Genomic DNA, 8,566 nt, shown 5'->3' with positions numbered 1-8,566 from the left:
ACTCTTTTTCCTATTTGGAACCAGTCTGTTGTTCCATGTCCAGTTCTAACTGTTGCTTCCTGACCTGCATACAAATTTCTCAAGAGGCAGATCAGGTGGTCTGGTATTCCCATCTCTTTCAGAATTTTCCACAGTTTGTTGTGATCCACACAGTCAAAGGCTTTGGCATAGTCAATAAAGCAGAAGTAGATGTTTTTCTGGAACTCTCTTGCTTTTTCCATGATCCAGCAGATGTTGGCAATTTGAGCTCTGGTTCCTCTGCCTTTTCTAAAACCAGCTTGAACATCAGGAAGTTCACGGTTCACATATTGCTGAAGCCTGGCTTGGAGAATTTTGAGCATAACTCCAGTACTTTGGCCACCTCATGCGGAGAGTTGACTCATTGGAAAAGACTGATGCTGGGAGGGATTGGGGGCAGGAGGAGAAGGGGACGACAGAGGATGAGATGGCTGGATGGCATCTCTGCCTCGATGGACGTGAGTTTGAGTGAACTCCAGGAGTTGGTGATGGACAGGGAGGCCTGGAGTGCTGAGATTCATGGGGTTGCAAAGAGTCGGACATGACTGAGCGACTGAACTGAACTGAACTGGAAGAACCATAGCTTTGACTCTACAGACCTTTGTCTGCAAGGCTTTTGCCTATATTTAGCCAATAGTAATATAGACCCCAAAACACCTCCTGTTGACTTGGAGGGAATTTTGTCATCCATAGAGTGCTTTACAAATTATCTAGATTAGTTTATATATTATATAGGTCCTACTGCTAAGTCACTTCAGTCGTGTCTGACTCTGAGACCCCATAAATGGCAGCCCACCAGGCTCCTCTGTCCCTGGGATTCTCCAGGCAAGAACACTGGAGTGGGTTGCCATTTCCTTCTCCAATGCATTCATGCATGCTAAGTCGCTTCAGTCGTGTCCGACTCTGTGCGACCGTATGGACAGCAGCCCACCAATCTCCTCTGTCCATGGCATTCTCCAGGCAAGAACACTGGAGTGGGTAGCCATTTCCTTCTCCAGTACTATATACCGCTAAGTCGCTTCAGTCGTGTCCGACTCTGTGCGACTCCATAGATGGCAGCCCACCAGGCTTCCCCATCCCTGGGATTTTCCAGGGAAGAACGCTGGAGTGGGTTGCCATTTCCTTCTCCAGTGCATGAAAGTGAAGTCGCTCAGTCGTGTCCGACTCTTCGCGTCTTCGGGACCCCATGGACTGCAGCCTACCAGGCTCCTCCATCCATGGGATTTTCCAGGCAAGAGCACTGGAGTGGGGTGCCATTGTACTATATAGAGAGCATGGTAAAAAGGCAGGGTAAAAGGAACCCATGCTAAAGCGTGGAATTTTTGTCCCCTGTTTACTGATGAACCCTAAGGGCCCAGAATGCTGAGTGGCACACAGTGGGTGCTCAATGTATATTTGCTGAATGAATGAAAGCGCTTGCATTCAGCGTGGTGTCTGATTCCTTTGTCGCACTAGGATGTTGCTGCTATTGAAGTAATCCTTTCGGAGATGAAGTATGGAAATGCTGTTATTCAAAGTTGTTCACTGCTACGGCTTCTTTTAAATCGTGTAAATTAACAACCCGCTCCATAGTCTTGCCAGGAGAATTCCATGGACAGAAGAGCTCGGTGGGCTTCAGTCCATGGAGTCGCAAAGAGCGACTGAGCGACTAGCGCTGACTTCACTAACAAATTCACGCCACGCGTTTTCCTCTTCTGCTCCTTGACTTGCTATTGAAACAAACCACCACCAGATGGCGGTACTGACAAAGGAACAGATGGCGCCATAAGGCTCCCTCCGGTGGGGGAAATTGGGCGGTGGTCACAAGGTACAAAGTTGTAGGTACTGGGGGTGTAATGTACAACATGACGGCTGTAATCAACAATGCTATATGGTGTATTTGAAAGTTTCCAAAAGAGGAAATTCTTAAAGTCTTCATCACAAGGGAAACTTTTGTTTTTGAAACTATGTGAGGTGATGGATGTTAACTAAACATCGTGGTAATCATTTTGCGTTACACGTACACATATTGAATCACTATGCTGTACACCTTAAACAGTGTTGCACATTAGCTATGAAAACTGGAAGAAAAAAGTTACTCTGTTCCTTGAAAGATCTGTCTCCTTGGCCCAAATTTTACATTCACATTGCACAGGGTAATTATCTTCAGTTTTTAAAGGAGAAGTGTTAAGTGTCCTACCTTAAATTTATACCCAGTTCGAGTTTTACTCATTTAAGATTCTGTTTCAAAGCACGAAATATACATATATCGATATATATGTGTGATGTGTATGTACGGGAGAAGTGTATCTTTTGCTTCCTCCTTAAATCTGTGTACAGTTATTCCCTTGGCGATCTTTGTTTCACTAGTGAAGCTTTCTAGTAAAACTGTTTTACTAGAGTTTGTCCCCATTTAACCCCATCTAGTTGCCTTCAGAAGAACAACACTTAAGCCAAAGAACGTAAATTTAAGCAAGTTTAATCATAAATTGCATTGGAAGCAGTAATTGGGAGTCACAAGTATCATAGAAATTAATTTGTTTGGAAGGATGTTGGTGATGATAATGTCCAACAAATACTCAACCTATTGCAAGGCATGTTGAACACACCAATCAGTCACAACTGACTCAAACAATAACCATAATAATCTTCACTTTCTAAGAGAGGGGATGCAGTTTTAGAGAACTTGAGAGACCTACCTGAGATGGATCTTTGGTCAAGAATCCCCCCAAATATGTTTTTATCATAATTGAGAACACAGGATTCAGTCTGAATGGGGGCTCTCATTGTACAAATTTAGGATAGTTTAAATAACAGAAAGAATAATGATGAAGGATTATAATGTTATATGTGTTAGAAATCCGTGAACCTGTAGTGATACTCAAAGATAAATGGGAGCAGAGAGTGGAGAAGATGTTTTCTTTACCAAAAAATGCCAGAGTAGGAATAACAGAATGGGGGGAGATCAGCCATCCCACAAGCAGCAGTGTAATGATTCATTCCGGAAGGGATCATCCATGGATGCTAAAACCAATGGGGAAAGCTTGTTGAGGATCAAGATACTCATAAATATTGCACCATAGATTGCCAACGAAATATAAAAGGATAAAGGAAACTTTTCAATGGAGAAACCCAGTGGATACCACCTTAACATAATAGTCAAACCTGTCGTCACACAAAATGAGACAATCTAAAGTTGTGTGTGCCTCCCGGTTGTGAAATAAACCACATCACCAATGAAGTATTCCTACTGTAAATGCTGACCCTGCATCTAAAGAATTATGAAGAAGAATAATCAGATATGTTCAAAAAATGAGACATTTTTTAAAGCAGCTCGCTTGAACTCTTCAAAAATAACAGTTTCAATACCATGTGTGAAGCATAAGTAGTGAGAGCCTACTGTATAGCTCAAGGAACTCTACTCAATGCTTTGTGGTGACGTACATGGGAAGAAAAAGAAGGGTATGTGCGTATGTACAGCTGATTCACTTTGCTGTATAGTAGAAACGAACACAACATTGCAAAGCAACTCTACTCCAATAAAAATTAATTTTAAAATGTATATATGCCACTTTCATGGAAGATAGACCCAAAAAAGGTCAAGGACCTGTTTTAAATTAAAGGAGAGGAGAGAGACATGCAACTAATACCTGTGTGGTCCTTGCTTGGATCTTGGATCAGAAAGGAAAAAAATGTGCAAAGGATAGGATCATGAAAGCAATTTGAATAGGAACTGTATGCTAAATAATATTCTTGTATCAATGTTATATTTGTGGATATGATCATTGTATTGATAGAGGAGAAAGACCCTTTTCTTGGGATATAAGGTTGAACTATTTAGGAGTGCAGCATCCTTACGCCAGTTAGTCACTCTCAAACGGTCCGGCAAATATAGAGGGGGTAAGAGCAATTAAACAAATGTGGGAGCAAAATGCAACCAATTGGTGAGGCTAAGTGAGGTGTTGATGGTCCCGCTCTTTCAACTTTACTCTCAAATTTTTCCAAATAAAATGTTAGGGGAGTGACCACAGTAGTTTTCAACTACAGAAGTTGGCTTTGCTCATACTGCATTTCTGGGGTGGCAGGTATGCACCCACGGGGGTCTCTGACAACCTTATTCCAGATTCCAAGCTGTAGAAGCATTACTGAAACTGGGGTCCGATGCTCTCCGCTCAAAAGCCAATAGAGAAGCCAGGATGATGGACAGGAAAGTTTGCTTAATTTCAGATGCCAGCAACTCGGGATTGGAGGGGGAGCGGGGGACTCGTCTCCAAAGGCTGAATCCCGCCACTGACAATCAAGGGGCAAGAGCTTTTATAGGCTGAGGGAGGGATCTACATGCAGAAACAGCACAGTCAGCTCCAACAGTCATCTTGAAACTGGTCATCGGTGGTCTGACCAAGCATCATTTTAATTGTTTTCAGTTCAGTTCAGTTCAGTCCCTCAGTCATGTCTGACTCTGCAACCCCATGAATCGCAGCACGCCAGGCCTCCCTGTCCATCACCAACTCCTGGAGTTCACTCAGACTCATGTAGATCGAGTCAGAGATGCCATCCAGCCATCTCATCCTCTGTCCTCCCCTTCTCCTCCTGCCCCCAATCCCTCCCAGCATCAGAGTCTTTTCCAATGAGTCAACTCTTCGCATAAGGTGGCCAAAGTACTGGAGTTTCAACTTTAGCATCATTCCTTCCAGAGAAATCCCAGGGCTGATCTCTTTCAGGATGGACTAGCTGGATCTCCTTGCAGTCCAAGGGATTCTCAAGAGTCTTTTCCAATACCACAGTTCAAAAGCATCAATTCTTCGGCACTCAGCATTCTGCACAGTCCAACTCTCACATCCATACATGACCACTGAAAAAACCATAGCCTTGACTAGATGGACCTTTGTTGGCAAAGTAATATCTCTGCTTTTGAATATGCTATCTAGGTTGGTCATAACTTTCTTTCCAAGGAGTAAGCATCTTTTAATTTCATGGCTGCAGTCACCATCTGCAGTGATTTTGGATCCCCAAAAAATAAAGTCTGACACTGTTTCTACTGTTTCCCCATCTATTTCCCATGAAGTGATGGGACCAGATGCCATGATCTTCGTTTTCTGAATGTTGAGCTTTAAGCCAACTTTTTCACTCTCCTCTTTCATTTTCATCAAGACGCTTTTGAGTTCCTCTTCACTTTCTGCCATAAGGGTGGTGTCATCTGCATATCTGAGGTTATTGATATTTCTCCCGGCAATCTTGATTCCAGCTTGTGTTTCTTCCAGTCCAGCATTTCTCATGATGTACTCTGCATAGAAGTTAAATAAGCAGGGTGACAATATACAGCCTTGACGAACTCCTTTTCCTATTTGGAACCAGTCTGTTGTTCCATGTCCAGTTCTAACTGTTGCTTCCTGACCTGCATACAAATTTCTCAAGAGGCAGATCAGGTGGTCTGGTATTCCCATCTCTTTCAGAATTTTCCACAGTTTATTATGATCCACACAGTCAAAGGCTTTGGCATAGTCAATAAAGCAGAAATAGATGTTTTTCTGGAACTCCCTTGCTTTTTCCATGATCCAGCGGATGTTGGCAATTTGATCTGTTTCTTCTGCCTTTTCTAAAACCAGCTTGAACATCTGAAAGTTCACGGTTCACGCAATGCTGAAGCATTGCTTGGAGAATTTTGAGCATTACTTTACTAGCATGTGAGATGAGTGCAATTGTGCGGTAGTTTGAGCATTCTTTGGCATTGCCTTTCTTTGGGATAGGAATGAAAACTGACCTTTTCCAGTCCTGTGGCCACTGCTGAGTTTCCCAAATTTGCTGGCATATTGAGTGCAGCACTTTCACAGCATCATCTTCCAGAATTTGAAACAGCTCAACTGGAATGCCATCACCTCCACTAGCTTTGTTCGTAATGATGCTTTTTAGGGCCCACTTGACTTCACATTCCAGGATGTCTGGCTCTAGGTCAGTGATCACACCATCGTAATTATCTGGGTTGTGAAGATCTTTTTTGTACAGTTCTTCTGTGTGTTCTTGCCACCTGTTCTTAATATCTTCTGCTTCTGTTAGGTCCATACCATTTCTGTCCTTTATCGAGCCCATCTTTGTATGAAATGTTCCCTTGGTATCTCTAATTTTCTTCAAGAGATCTCTAGTCTTTCCCATTCTCTTGTTTTCCCCTATTTCTTTGCGTTGATCACTGAGGAAGGCTTTCTTATCTCTTCTTGCTATTCTTTGAAACTCTGCATTCAGATGCTTTTATCTTTCCTTTTCTCCTTTGCTTTTCACTTCTCTTCTTTTCACAGCTATTTGTAAGGCCTCCCCAGACAGCCATTTTGCTTTTTTGCATTTCTTTTCCATAGGGATGGTCTTGATCCCTGTCTCCTGTACAATGTCATGAACCTCAGTCCATAGTTTATCAGGCACTCTATCAGATCTAGTCCCTTAAATCTATTTCTCACTTCCACTGTATAATCATAAGGGATTTGATTTAGGTCATACCTGAATGGTCTAATGGTTTTCCATACTTTCTTCAATTTCAACCTGAATTTGGCAATAAGGAGTTCATGATCTGAGCCACAGTCAGCTCCCGGTCTTGTTTTTGCTGACTGTATAGAGCTTCTCCATCTTTGGCTGCAAAGAATATAATCAATCTGATTTCAGTGTTGACCATCTGGTGATGTCCATGTGTAGAGTCTTCTCTTGTGTTGTTGGAAGAGGGTGTCTGCTATAACCAGTGCGTTTTCTTGGCAAAACTCATAAGGTCCACTTGACTTCACATTCCAGGATGTCTGGCTCTAGGTGAGTGATCACACCATCACAATTATCTGGGTTGTGAAGATCTTTTTTGTACAGTTCTTCTTCTGTGTCTTTGCCCTGCTTCATTCTGTATTCCAAGGCCAAATTTGCCTGTTACTCCAGGTGTTTCTTGACTTCCTACTTTTGCATTCCAGTCCCCTATAATGAAAAAGACATCTTTTTTGGGTGTTAGTTCTAAAAGGTCTTGTAGGTGTTCATAGAACTGTTCAACTTCAGCTTCTTCAGCATTACTGAACAATTATTAATTGTTTTAAGTGCAGTTAATCTTCAGTTCCAGGGTCAGTTAGTTTGCATTTCTTGGAGGCCAGCTCTTGGAATTGCGTCAAACTTTATGTCACAGCTACAGTCTGGTCATCATGTAGTTAACTTCTCCACCTGGTGGGGATTTGGGTATCTATAAGATGACTCACAGGCTATAGCTTAGAATATTATGGAAAACCCTGTGCTGCTCTGCTCAGCCATGTCTGACTCTCTGCAACCCCATGGACTGCAGCCTTCCAGGCTCCTCTGGCCATGGGATTTTCCAGGCAAGAATACTGGAGTGGGTTGCCATTTTCTCCTCCTTCCTGACCCAGGGATCGAACCCGCATCTCTTCCATGTCCTGCATTGGCAGGTGGGTTCCTTACCACTAGCGCCATCTTGAGAGGGTGATTATGCTTCAGTCAGTTCAGTTCAGTCCCTCAGTTGTGTCCAACTCTTTGCAACCCCACAGACTGCAGCACATCAGGCCTCCCTGTCCATCACCAACTCCTGGAGTTTACTCAAACTCATGTCCGTTGAGTCAGTGATGCTATCCAACCATCTCATCCTCTGTTGTCCCCTTCTCCTCCCGCATCAGGGTCCGTTTCAAATGAATCAGTTCTTCACATCAGGTGGCCAAAGTGTTGGAGTTTCAGCTTCAGCATCAGTCCTTCCAATGAATAGTCAGGATTGATTTCCTTTAGGATGAACTGGTTGGATCTCCTTGCAGTCCAAGGGACTCTCAAGAGTCTTCCCCAACACCACAGTTCAAAAGCATCAATTCTATATTTGGCAAAACTAACACAATATTGTAAAGTTTAAAAATAAAATTAAATTTAAAAATAAATAAATAAATAGCATGACATTGCTAAAAAAAAAAAAAAGCATCAATTCTTTGGTGCTCAGCTTTCTTTACAATCCAATTCTCACAGCCATACTTGACTACTGGAAAAACCAGTTTTGACTAGATGGACCTTTGTTGGCAAAGCAATTTCTCTGCTTTTTAATAAGCTGTCTAGATTGGCCATAACTTTTCTTCCAAGGAATAAGCGTCTTTTAATTTCATGGCCGCAATCACCATCTGCAGCGATTTTGGAGCCCAAAAAAATAAAGTCTGCCACTGTTTCCACTGTTTCCCCATCTATTTGCCATGAAGTGATGGGACCAGATGCCATGATCTTACTTGAGTTTTAAGCCAATTTTTTCACTCTCTTCTTTCACTTTCATCAAGAGGCTCTTTAGTTCTTCACTTTCTGCCGTAACGGTTGTCTCATCTGTATATCTGAGGTAATTGATATTTCTCCTGGCAATCTTGATTCCAGCTTGTGCTTCTTCCAGCCCAGCGTTTCTCATGATGTACTCTGCATAGAAGTTAAATAAGCAAGGTGACAATATACAGCCTTGACGTACTCCTATCCCAATTTGGAACCAGTCTGTTGTTCCATGTCCAGTTCTAACTGTTGCTTCTTGACCTACATACAGATTTCTCAAGAGGCAGGTCAGGTGGTCTGTTATTTCCATCTC

This window comes from Bison bison, unplaced genomic scaffold, assembly GCF_000754665.1.
Source record: "Bison bison bison isolate TAMUID 2011002044 unplaced genomic scaffold, Bison_UMD1.0 scf7180017864094, whole genome shotgun sequence".
Lineage (NCBI taxonomy): Eukaryota > Metazoa > Chordata > Mammalia > Artiodactyla > Bovidae > Bison > Bison bison.
This window is presented reverse-complemented; position numbering follows the sequence as displayed.